Source organism: Macaca thibetana, chromosome 14, assembly GCF_024542745.1.
Source record: "Macaca thibetana thibetana isolate TM-01 chromosome 14, ASM2454274v1, whole genome shotgun sequence".
NCBI classification, from domain to species: domain Eukaryota; kingdom Metazoa; phylum Chordata; class Mammalia; order Primates; family Cercopithecidae; genus Macaca; species Macaca thibetana.
The window spans coordinates 37691259-37704638 of NC_065591.1; the positions used below are offsets into that span (position 1 = coordinate 37691259).

Consider the following 13380-nt stretch of genomic DNA (forward strand, 5'->3'; position numbering starts at 1 on the left):
GAGTAAATTGGAGACAATTACTTTTAGAGAGTCTAACTTAAATGCTCTGGAATGGGACCCAGGCCAGGCACAGACTTTTTCGGTTTTTTTGTTTTTTTTTTTTTAAGTTTACAGCTGATTTTGCATGCAGCCAAGGTTGAAGACCACTGGGACTCGTTAGTGAGTTTTCTGGTCTACCCTGGAATTTTACTTCCAGGGAAGAGGTAACTGAATTACAAGCCTATAAAAAATTTTTTTAATGACTGGAGCAGAAATTTTTCTGAGAGGTGCAACTGTGAGTCCTCATAAATGAATTTTATAGCATATCTTTTGACCATATGTATCTGTGTAGAGGCATAAGTATACTAAATATCTAAGTTGCAGCAATGATTGATGAAAGGAATATAAACAGCACCCCCTGTGCCATTGCCTCTTTTGTTTGGAATCCAAGAGTAAATCTACAATAAACAAACAAGTTAGACATTTTTTTCACCTATGTTTTCATCTTTATTTTAAAATAATTTTTAAAGGAATGGATAAAATAAGAAGCACTGGAAACATGGTATCCAGCAGCATAAATTCTCAGGGGCAGGAAGATGTGATTCTACTACTTCCTCTTTCTAAGCTTCAGTAATCTCTCAGGACATTATAATCCCCTCATCCTCCTAAAGAAACCTGATCAGCAGTGCTCATGCTGCTGTCCGTTTCCAGGTCCCTTTTGCAACAGTAACTGCCATCTCCTCTCCTCACACAGACACAGTCAGCTGTGTACATTGATGCCACTTGACAAATAATGCCTCCACTCCCACCCACCAGTCCCCTGGTGTAGGGGGCCTATCCATTTATATCTTTAGTAGTGCTTCATCATTTATCCCATTTGAGCTCAGGCTTTGCATTCAACTCTAAATATCTTTGCAATTCCTATCGAGGGGCCTAGTCATGCCAGCTGAAGCCACATAAAGATCAATTTACTAAAGACAGGAACTATTTCTGTCTGAAAATGTTGGCTTGCAGTGTCTTTGGACATTTCCTACAGAATAGAAACACATTTCTAATTAATCATAAAATTAAAATCTAATATTAAGTATTTTGTTTAATAAGTCTGGCACTGCACTAGGTACATCATATATCTTTCGTACTCACAAGGAACCCATTTTACAGAGGTGAAAACTGAGTCTTAAAGAGGTCAATATACTTTTTTAAGGTTACACACCCCATAAGTAACTGAAGGAACTCAAGCAGACATTCACCCACCAAACCTGAGCATGAACATGCTTACTCACTGTGCTTCTAAATTTAGTCTTGTTTTAAAGGCCATCCACTCTTCCTCTCCAATTCATCTTGGAGGGAAACTCCAGTCATATTGTCCTACTCCATCTTCCCTCAAAACACTAACTGGAATTATGGTAAAGAAACTGCCTGTCTCATTAGAGCAAACCAAGAATCCTTTAGAGTTTTAGCAAAGAATTCTAGAAGAATAATTCCCAGGTAGGGAGAGAGTCAAGTATCTGTTAATATGCACCTATCTACCCCAATATTTTCCTGCCAAAGGTCTTGTTTTGTTTTCAAAAGGCAATCTGTTTCCTAATACCTCTTCTTCCTTTACGCAACCATTTGCAATCATACCCTCCGCGCACTGAATTTGTTGCCGGCTACTGCCTAGGTTGGTATTATCTCTTTTCTTATAAATATCTGATTCAAGGCCAGGTGTGGTGGCTCATTTCTGTAATCCCAACACTTTGGGAGGCCAAGGTGGGCAGATTACTTGAGGTCAGGCGTTCAAGACCAGCCTGGCCAACATGGTGAAACCCTGTCTCTACTATAAATAAAAAAACTAGCTGGGCGTGGTGGCGTATGCCTGTAATCCCAGCTACTCAGGAGGCTGAGGCACAACGATCGCTTGAACCCAGGAAGCAGAGGTTTCAGTGAGCGGAGATTTTACCACTGCACTCCAGCCTGGGTGACAGAGCAAGACTCTGTCTCAAAAAAAAAAAAAAAATTCTGATTCAACAAACTACATGAATACATTTGGAAATGGACTAGCCATATAGTTATAAGTATCTTCTGCATATGTACTATATTTGTGGTGGAGAGTAGCTTATGTAAAGGGAAAAATTGGGGAACTAGCAAAATATGGCAATGGGAGAGTAGGGAGGCAGATAAAGCATGTCCTTGGTCAAGTTATTTCCTTCCTGAGTCTCAGTTTCTTTATCTTTAAAATGAGAAGGTTAGGTTAAATAAATTTGGTTCTTATTTTTTGTACATGTTTGTATACTTTTCACCATCGGCAACACTGTAGGTGCTTAGCCAGTGTTGAACTGACTTACTAATTTTGAGTACTACCCAATAAAAAAAATAAAAAGATTACGTCTAAAGCTTAAGTACAGGCCACTATTACTTGGCTTTAAGTTTTGCCAGAAATGCAAAATTTCACCAAAATTCTTACTTAGCTTGGCCTAATGATTTGACATAAGAGTAATTTTCCCACCAAAGCTTTATTCAAGAATCTAAATACAGGTAAGCCAAAGCTTTATAAGGGCACTTCCTTACCTCTCATGTATTTCTAAAGCTATGTCCCTAAGATTCTTACCCCCACATCAGCCCTAAAAGTGCTTTTGCAACATTACCAATGACCTTCTAGAGCAGGGGTCCCCAATCCCTGGGCCACTGACAGGTACTGGTCCATGGCCTGTTAAAAATCGAGACACACAGCATGAGGTGAGCAGTGGGCCAGCAAGCATTACTGCCTGAGCTCTTCCTCCTGTCAGATCAGCTGGGCATTAGATTCTCATAGAAGTGTGAACTCTTGTGAAATGTACATGTGGGACATCTAGGTTGTCTACTCCTGAGAATCTAAATAATGCCTGATGATCTTACGTGGAACAGTTTCATCCCGAAACCATCCCTTCCCCTCACCTCCATGGAAAAATTATATTCCACAAAACCAGTCCTTGGTGCCAAAAGGTTGAGAACAGATGTTCTATTGGAAAAACACACTGAGGACTTTTCAAACCTCATCTTACTCAACTTCTCCATGCCATTGGAGAGTGCTGACTCTTCTTTTGCAACTTTCTTGGCCTCTGATATGGTTTGGCTGTGTCCCCATCCAAATCTCATCTTGAATTATAGTTCCCATAGTCCCCTCATCTGGTGGGAGGGGCCTGGTGGGAGATAATTGATTCATGGGGGCAGCTTCCCCATGGTATTCTCCTGAAAGTAAGTTCTCAGGAGATCTGATGGTTTTATAAGGGGATCTCCCATTACTTGGCTCTCATCCTTCTCCTTCCTGCCGCCATGTGAAGAAGGATGTGTTTGCTTCCCCTTCTGCCATGATTGTAAGCTTCCTGAGGCCTCCCCGGCCCTATAGAACTGAGTCAATTAAACTTCTTGCCTTCATCGTTTACCCAGTCTCGGGCAGTTCTTCATAGCAGCATGAGAATGAACTATTACAGCCTCCATGGCCTTTTTCTTTTCTTCAATGCTCTGTTTCTCTTCCCACACTCGTTTCCGTTTCCTCTATGAGTTCCTTTTCTCATTTTCCCTCAAATATCAGTATCCTTGAGTGCCATTCTCAGTTTTTTTTCTCACCCTATGTATTCTCTTTCATCTACATCTCTTATTTTCTAAATAGAATTCCCCATCCTTACCTGGATTTTAGATACATCTATAACAAATATTCCATATAAACCTTAAGGCATAAATCATCCCACAAAATCATTATATTTCACCCGAAAGATTTTCCAACTTCATTAGTGTGTATGAGTATATAAACTAATCAACTTTCTCCCTCTTTCTCTCTCTGTCTCTGTGCTGGTGATAGATGAGTACAGACAACCCAGGGAGCAAATGCAACCAAATTTTGGAAAGTCTCATTTTAAGATACAAATCAAGTTCTTCAGCACCAAAAATTCAAGTAAATATTTTATTTTTAGATTACCATACAACATAACTGACTTTTGTGTCCAATTTTAGCGTTTAACACATATATAGGTTTCTGTAACTACCTCCACAATAATGATACAGAAGAGTTCCATATAACCAAAAGACAAATTCTCTTGTTATCCCTTTTGTAGTCATACCCTTTCTCTATTCCTAATCCCTGGAAATGAATGATCTTTTCCCTGTCATTACAGTTCTGTCTTTTAGAGAATGGCATATGAATGGAATTAATTATACAGTATGCAACCTCATGAAACTGGCTTCTTCCAACTACTATAATACCTTTAAGATTCATCCAAGTTGTTCTGTGCACAAATAGTTCCTTTTATTGCTGAGTAGTATTCCGTTGGATAAATGTAACAGAGATTGTTTATACATTTACTTGTTGAAGGACATTTAGGTATTTCCATTTTGGGTGATTATGAATAGAGCTGCTATAAACATTCACGTACAGGTTTTTGTGTGAACATGTTTTCATTTATTTACGACAAGTACCTAGAAATGGAATTGCTGGGTCATATGGAAAGTGTTTGTTTAGTTTTACAAGAGACTGCCAAACTGTTATCCAGAGTGATTGTTTTTCATTTTGTTACCAGCAATGTATACAAGTTCCAGTTGCTCCACATCCCTACCAGCCCTTGTCAATATTTTTTTATTTCAGCTATGCTAACAGACATGCCATGGTACCTCATAGTGGTTTTAACTTGCATTTTCTGAATAGCAAATGAACATTTGTTAATTGTTTGCTTATTTGCATTCCTTTTGCCCAAATCGTTTGTGATATTTTAGTTCCTTTGTCTTTCACATAAGCTATTTTTATTTTCTATTTTTTAACAGTTTTATTAAACTATCACTGACATGAAAAAAAGCATATATTTAAGGTATACAACTTGATGTTTTGATATATGTATACGTTATGAAATAATTACCACATTCCCTATAATTAACACATCTATTACCTCTACAGTTACTATTTGTGTATGTGTATAGTGAGGAGATTTAAGATCTATCTTCTTAGCAGATTGCAAGTATACAATACAGTATTTTTAACTATTGTCTCTATGCTATATGGTCTTTTCATATAAATTCTAGAATCAGCTTTATATACCTACAAAAAGTCCTGTTGGGATTTTGATTTGAATTGAGTTGAATCTATGAATCAATTTGAGGAGAACTGAATCTTTACTATGTTGAGACTTCTAGTTGATGAACGCAGTACTTTCTTTAATGTGGGTAGTTTCTTTTCTTATGGTTGAGTTATGAGAGTTTTTTTGTGTTCCAGATACAAGTCCTTTATTGGATATGTGATTTGCAAATATTTTATACCAGTCTGTAGCATGTCTTTTCATTCTTATACAGTGTCTTTGATAGAGCAAAAAAATTTCATTTTGTTGAAATCCAATACATAAATCTTTTCTTTCATGATTGTGTTCTTGGTATCATGTCTAATAACTCTTTGTCTAACTCCAGGCCAGTTTTTCTCAACTTTTTCCTTTAAATTTTTATAATTTTGTATTTTACATGTAAATCTTTTAGTTAATTCTTATGTAAGATTTGAAATTAAGATGAAGGTTCATTTTTTTGCACATGGTTGTCTGGCTGTTCCAACACCATTTGTTGAATGGCTATCATTCCTTTATGAAATTACTTTTGCAACTTTATGAAAAGTATCTAGAATATATTTGTGTGGGTCTGTTTCCAGCTTCTCTGTTCCATTGATCTATATGTCTATCCTTTTGTCAATACACACTGAATTGATTGCTACAGCTTTATATTAAATCTTAAAATCTGATAGTGTGATTTCTCCAACTTTACTACTCTGTTTCAAAATTGTTTTGGTTATTACAGTTCCCTTGACTTTCCATATAAATTTTAGAATCGGCTTGTCTGGATCTGTAAAAATACTCCTGAGGTTTGCTTGGAATTACATTAAATCTATAGATCAATTTAGGCAGAGTGACATCTTTCTTTTCTTTCTTTTTTTTTATGAGACCAAGTTTCGCTCTTGTTGTCCAGGCTGGAGTGCAATGGCGCGATCTCAGCTCACTGCAACCTCTGCCTCCTGGGTTCAAGTGATTCTCCTGCCTCAGCCTCCCTAGCTGGGATTAGAGTCATGAGCCACCATGCCTGGCTAATTTTGTATTTTTAGTAGAGACAGGGTTTCTCCATGTTGGTCAGGCTGATCTCGAACTCCTGACCTCAGGTGATACACCCACCTCGGCCTCCCAAAGTGCTGGGATTATAGGCATGAGCCACCGCGCCCAGTCAAATTACATTTTTTCTATGTTAATTCTTTCAATCCACAAAATAGTATATGTCTCCATTTATGTAGGTCTTTTTTGCTTTATTTTACTAAGATTTTGTAATTTTCAGCATGCAGACCCTGTTCATGCTTTGTTACACTTGTACCTATATGTTTCATTTTTTGGAGCTAATGTAAATTTTTAAAAAAATGTTTAGTTGCCAATTATTCATTGCTAGTATAAAGAAATACATTTGATTCTTGTGTGTTGAACCTTGTACCCCGTAATCTCATTAAACTCACTTTTTAGTACTTGGAATTTGCTTATGAATTCCTTGAAATTTTTGTCATAGACAATCATGTCACCTGAAAATCTGCCTGCCTTTTATTTAATTTCTTAACCTTATTAACTGGAAAGGGCACCCAGTAAAATATTTGTTGAATGATGGGAGTAGATATCTGTATTAGTCCGTTCTCATGCTGCTAATAAAAACATAACCAAGACTGGGTAATTTATAAAGGAAAGAGGTTTAATTGACTCACAGTTCCGCAGGGCTGAGGAGGCCTCATGAAACTTACAATTACGGCAGAAGGGGAAGCAAACTCATCCTTCTTCACACGATGGCAGGAAGAAGTGCTGAGCAAAACGGAAAAAATCGCCGTATAAAACCATCAGATCTCATGAGAACTCACTCACTATCACAAGAACAACATGAGGGTAACCACCTCCATGATTAAATTACCTCCCACTGGGTCCCTCCCATGACACATGGGGATTATGGGAACTACAATTCAAGGTGACATTTAGGTGGGAACAGAGAAACAAAAAGTATCAATATCCTTGCCTTATTCCTAAATTGAGGGAAAAAGCATTCAGTCTTTCACCATTAAGAATGATGTTAGTTTTTGTGTATGCCTTTTATCAGGTTGAGAAAGTTTCTATTTCTAGTTTGCAGAGAGTCTTTATCATGAATGAATGTTGAATTTTGTCAAATACTTTTCCTGCAACAATTGATATGATCATGTGATTTTTCTTCTTTAGACTGTTAATATGGTGGACTACAATGAAAAATTCTCCAGTATTGAACCAGTCTTATATTCCCACTACAATCTCTATTTGGTCATGGTATATTATTGTTTTTATGTTTAAGGATTCAGTTTGTTAATATTTTACTGAAGATTTTTGCATTTATGTTAATGAAGTATATTTGGTTGTGTTTAAAAGATTGTTTTTCTTATGCTGTCTTTTGCATCAGGGTAATGCTGGCCTCATGTCTTCTTATTTCTGGAAGAGATTGTATGGAATTGGTATTAATTTTCCACAAATAATTGGTAGAATTTGCCAGTGCAACCATCTGAGTTAGAAGGTTGCTTTTTTGGAAACTTTTAACTGAAAGTTAAGTTTAATTAATATAAATTTAATTTCTTCTAGGTTTTCAAATCTATGTCTATAGAGTTGTTCTTAGTATTCCCTTATTATCTATTTAATGTTTATGGAATAGTGGTACCCCCTCTTTCATTCTTGATATTGGTAATTCATGGCTTATCTCTTTTTTTGGTCAGTTTTGCTAATGTCATTAATGTCAAAAAATCAGCTTTTGTTTTTATCAATTTTTTTCCCATTGTTTTTCTGGTTTTAATTTCATTGCTCTCCACTCTTGTCTTTGTTATATTCTTATGTCTGCTTGTTTGGGTTTATTTTAGTTTTATTTTTCTAGTTGTTTAAAGTGAAGGATTTGAGGACTTCTTTTCTCAGGTAACCATTTAATGCTATCAATTTTTTAAATTTTTGCAAAAAACTTTGTGTGGTAGAAAAAATACTCAGGCCTGGAGTTGAGGGTGCATCGGATTTACATTTGCATGTAAGATATTTGATATTTGTGACATAATGAACCCATCAAATTATTTGAGAGAGGGTAACAAAATGATCCCAAATGTGAAAGCTCTAGACAGCCTAGTACAGAATTAATCACAGAGTGGTAATAGGCAAGAGTTTTCAGAAAGCAAAGAATAGGCAACACATTCTCTGCACAGGGTGGGAAGCTCTTCTGCAAGGCTCTAGACCTCCTTTACTAAAAGGCATCTGATGGCCCTGTGTACACTAGCATTCTTTAGTTCTACCTGCTCCTACTTTCATGTTTCTTCTACTAGGAAATACTGATAAACATTGTACGTGTGTTGATGGTACACTTTTTACAATATACTTATTTGTACCCAACATGATTCACTCAATAAATGATTTTTGTGGTTGCTATCGTCTTTGTTTTTTAAAAAGTTATTATTTCTAATTATTATGGAAATATAGTAGTTGTACATACTCAATAAATAATATTTCTGATGTCCTTGAGACCACAAAACAATTAAGTCTCATATTTTAATAAATTTATAGTTCCCTTAGGTAGAAGCACAATATACACAATACACAATATACACAAATGAGATCTACATTAATCTGTAATAGCTATCATTTAATTTAAATATACTATGCACCAGATGTTGTATATGCTGGGTGTGTTACATACATGTAATCTTTACCACCTTTTTGCAAGGCATAAATAATAGGTGGGACAGTTTCATAGAAACAGAAAGCTGACCAACCAGAAAAAGCTCAGGACCAGACAGATTCACAGCCAAATTCTACCAGATGTATAAAGAAGAGCTAGTACCATTCCTACTGAAACTATTCCAAAAAATTGAGGAGGAGGTACTCCTCTCTAAGTGAGGTCAGTATCATCCTGATACCCAAACCTGGCAGAGACACAACTAAAAAAGAAAACTTCAGGCCAATATCCTTAAGGGACACAGATGCAAAATCCTCAACAAAATACTGGCAAAGCAAACCAAGCAACACATCAAAAAGCTAATCTGCCACAATCAAATAGACCTTATCTCTGGGATGCAAGGTTGGTTCAACATATGCAAATCAATAAATGTGATCACTACCTAAACGGAACTAAAAACAGAAACCACATGATCATCTCAATAAATATAGAAAAGGTTTTCAATAAAATTCAACATCTCTTCATGTTAAAATCCTTCAACAAATTAAGCATTGGAGGAACATATGTAAAAATAATGAGTCAGCTATGAAAAATCCAAACCAATATCATACTGAATAGGCAAAAACTGGAAGCATACCCCTTGAAAACTGGAACAAGACAAGGATGCCCTCTCTCATCACTCCTATTCAACAGAGTACTGGAAGTCCTAACCAGAACACTCAGGCAACAGAAAGAAATAAAAGGCATCCAGGTCAGGTGCGGTGGCTCACAACTGTAATCCCAACACTTTGGGAGGTCAAGATGGGTGGATCACTTGAGGTCAGGAGCTCGAGACCAGCCTGACCAACATGGTGAAACCCAATCTCTACTAAAAATACAAAATTAGCTGGGTCTGGTGGTGCATGCCTGTAATCTCAGCTACTTGTGATGCTGAGGCAGGAGAATCACTTGTAGCTGGCAGGTGGGGGTTACAGTGAGCCGACATTGTACCATTCATTGCACTTCAGCCTGGGCAACAAGAGTGAAACTCTGTCCCAAAAAAAAAAAAAAGAAAGAAAGAAAGAGAAAAGAAAAAGAAAAAAAAGGCATCCAAATAGAAACAGAAGAAGTCAAACTATTCCTGTTTGCAGACAATATGATTCTATACTTAGAAAACCTCATAGTCTCTGCCCAAAAGCTCCTAGATCTGATAAACAACTTCAGCAAAGTTTCAGGATACAAAATCAAGGTACAAAAATCAGTAGCATTCCTATACACCAAGAACATGTAAACTGAGAGCCACACGAAGAATGCAGTTCCATTCACAACAGGCATAAAAAGAATAAACACCTAGGAATACAGCTAACCAGGGAGGTGAAAGATCTCTGCAAGGAGAACTACAAAACACTGCTCAAAGAAATGAGAGTTTACGGCCAGGCGCAGTGGCTCACGCCTGTAATCCCAGCACTTTGGGAGGCCGAGGCGGGCGGATCACAAGGTCAGGAGATCGAGACCACGGTGAAACCCCGTCTCTACTAAAAATACAAAAAATTAGCCGGGCGCGGTTGTGGGCGCCTGTAGTCCCAGCTACTCGGGAGGCTGAGGCAGGAGAATGGCATGAACCCAGGAGGCGGAGCTTGCAGTGAGCCGAGATCGCGCCACTGCACTCCAGCCTGGGCGACAGAGCCAGACTCCGTCTCAAAAAAAAAAAAAAAAAAGAAATGAGAGTTTACACAAATAAATGGAAAAACATTCCATGCTTATGGATAGGACGAATCAATATCATTAAAATGGCCATACTGCCCAAAGCAATTTATAGATTCAATGCTATTCCTATAAACTACCTATAACATTCTTCACAGAATAAGAAAAACTATTCTAAAATCCATATAGAACCAAAAAGGAGCCCAAATAACCAAAGCAATCCTAAGCAAAAAGAACAAAACAACAAGCATCACACTATGTAACTTCAAATTATACTACAAGCCTACAGTAACCAAAATAGCATGGTACTGGTACAAAAACAGACATATATAGACAAATGGAATGGAATAGAGAGCCTATAAATTATGCCACACACCTACAACTATCTGATCTTCAACAAAATCAACAAAAACAAGTAGTGGGGAAAGGATTCCCTATTCAGTAAATGGTGCTGGGATAACTGGCCAGCCACATGCAGAAGTTTGAAATTAGACCCCTTCCTTACACCATATACAAAAATCAACTCAACGTGGAATAAAGACTTAAATGTAAAACCCAAAACTGTAAAAACCCTAGAAGACAACCTAAGCAACACCATTCTTGACATAGGAGCAGGCAAAGATTTCATGACAAAAATGCCAAAAGCAATACCAACGAAAGCAAAAATTGACAAATGGAACCTAATTAAACTAAAAAGCTTCTGCACAGCAAAAGAAACTATCAACAGAGTAAACAGACAACCTACAGAATGGGAGAAAATATTCACAAACTATGCATCTGACAATAAAGTCCAGAATCTATAAGGAACTCAAACAAATTTACAAGCAAAAAACAACCCCACAAACAAAAAGCCCACAGAGTGGGCAAAGAACATGAATAAACACTTTTCAAAAGAAGACATAAATGCAGTCAACAAGCATGTGAAAAAAGGCTCAACATCACTAATCATTAGAGAAATGCAATTCAAAACCACAGTGAGATACCATCTCACCCAGTCAGAATGGCTATGATTAAAAAGTCAAAAAATAGCAGATGCTGACGAGGTTGTAAAGAAAACGGAATGCTTATATACTGCCGGTGGGAATGTAAATTAGTTGAGCCATATGGAAAGCAGTTTGGCAATTTCTCAAAGAACTTAAAACAAAATTACCACTTGACCCAGCAAATCCTGTTATTACTTATATACCTGAAAGATGTAAATTGTTCTACCATAAAGACACAAGCATGCATATGTTCATTGCAGCACTATTCACAATAGCAAAGACATGGAATCAACTTAAATGCCCAGCAATCGTAGAACAGATAAGGAAAATATGGTACATATATACCACAGAATACTATGTAACCATAAAAAGAACAATATCATGTCTTTTACAGTATAATATCGATGGAGCTGGAGGCCTTTAGCCTACGCAAACTAACACAAGAACAGAAAATCAATACAGCATGTTCTCACTTATAAGTGGGAGCTAAACACTGAGTACATATAGACACAAAAAAGGGAACAACAGACACTGGGGCTCCTTGAAGGTAGAGAGTGGGAGGAGGGTAAGAATAAAAAACTACCTATTTGGTACTATGCTTGATGACAAAATAATCTGCACACCAAACCCCTGTGACATACAATTTACCTATATAACAAACCTGCACATGTACCCCTGAACCTAAAATAAAAGTGAAAAAAAAATAATATAAATTTTGGAGTCAGAAACCAAGTTTGAATCTCTGCTGTCTCACTTACTAGCTGCATGACTTAGGCCAATTATGTAAACATTCTAAATTTTAGGGTTTTTTAAATTTTTAAATGTGGATAAAAGCTGTTGTGAAGATTAAAAGCAATGATATGGGAAAAAGATCTGGTAGGATAGGGAAAGTAGGGATTTTGAAGTCTATACCATAATACTTCACTTCAAACCCAACATCACTCATGTTAGCTATGAGATCTTCAGCCAGATACCTAACATCTTGAGTTTTAATACCTCATATATAAAACAGCTGATTAGATAGAAAGACACAGACAGGTAGGTACGTAGATAGCTAGATATATACATAGATAGATAAATAGATAAATAGCTACAGAAAGAGAAAGAGATAGGTAGATAGATCATCTTCCTCTTTACCTCGAAACCTCTTCTTTAGGAATCCCTTTCTCAATTGCTGGCAACTCCATCCATCCACTGAGCTATTGAGATCAAACAACTTGGGATAATTTTTCACTCTTTCCCATGACTCATGATCAATCTGAGAGTTAATTCTATTAGTTCTGTCTTCAACATCTATTCAGATTCTTTCACATACACTATTTCCTCTTCTATTATCATGGTCTGAGACACCTGTCTTGTTACCATAATTTCCTAACTGATTTTCTTGTTTCCCTCTTTACTTTCCCACCCACCATTTTTATCCTGGCAGCAAAAATAACCCTTTCAACCTTAAATCAAATCAAATTCCTCAATGGCTTCCCATCTCAGTCAGAGTAAAAGCTGATCTTTACAATGACTTAACAGGTCCCTCCAAAGCTCTCCCAACACTGCCACTCAGCTGTCCAGCCACCCCCGTGATTTCTTATCCTACACTTTAACCCGCACTGCTCCACTCCAGGCCAACTGCCTGTGTCAACCCGGGAACTCCTGAATTTCTCTCTCACCTCAGAGACTTTACACTTCCTATTTCTCCCACCTGGAATATTCTTCATCCAAATAGCTTCAAGACCCTCAGCCTCACCTCCTTTAAATTTTTGCTCGAGTTTCATCTTCACAGCGAGGCCTTCCCTGTCCACTCCATTTGAAAATCCAATAGCCCACTCCATCCAGCACTCTCTATTCCCTTACTCTAACTTATTTTTCTCTATAGCATTGACCACCATCTAACACTATTATATTGTACTTATTTACTTTTTTGTTTTTGTCTGTTTCCTCATTACATGTGCGTACACACACACACACACTAGTGGAAACTCTGAGAGCAAGTATTTTGGGCAGTTTTGTTCATTTTTGTATCCCAACAACCTAAAATAGTATCATGAACTTAGTATTA

The 13380-nt window shown here is 37.1% G+C and overlaps 1 protein-coding gene and 1 long non-coding RNA gene across 6 annotated transcripts in view; one reads left to right on the forward strand and one right to left on the reverse strand.

The window, feature by feature from the left end:
- The window catches only part of LOC126934718 (uncharacterized), a 136597-nt gene extending 129670 nt beyond the window's left edge, over window positions 1-6927 (reverse strand). Inside the window, exon 1 of one of the 5 annotated variants that reach the window (XR_007719081.1) lies at window positions 6704-6927. This is a non-coding gene — a long non-coding RNA (uncharacterized LOC126934718). The remainder of the gene's footprint in view (window positions 1-6703) is intronic. The other 4 variants (XR_007719080.1, XR_007719083.1, XR_007719079.1 and 1 more) reach the window with 4 other exon arrangements.
- The window catches only part of LIN7C (lin-7 homolog C, crumbs cell polarity complex component), a 385573-nt gene that overhangs the window by 330945 nt on the left and 41248 nt on the right, over window positions 1-13380 (forward strand). The window lies entirely within an intron of this gene.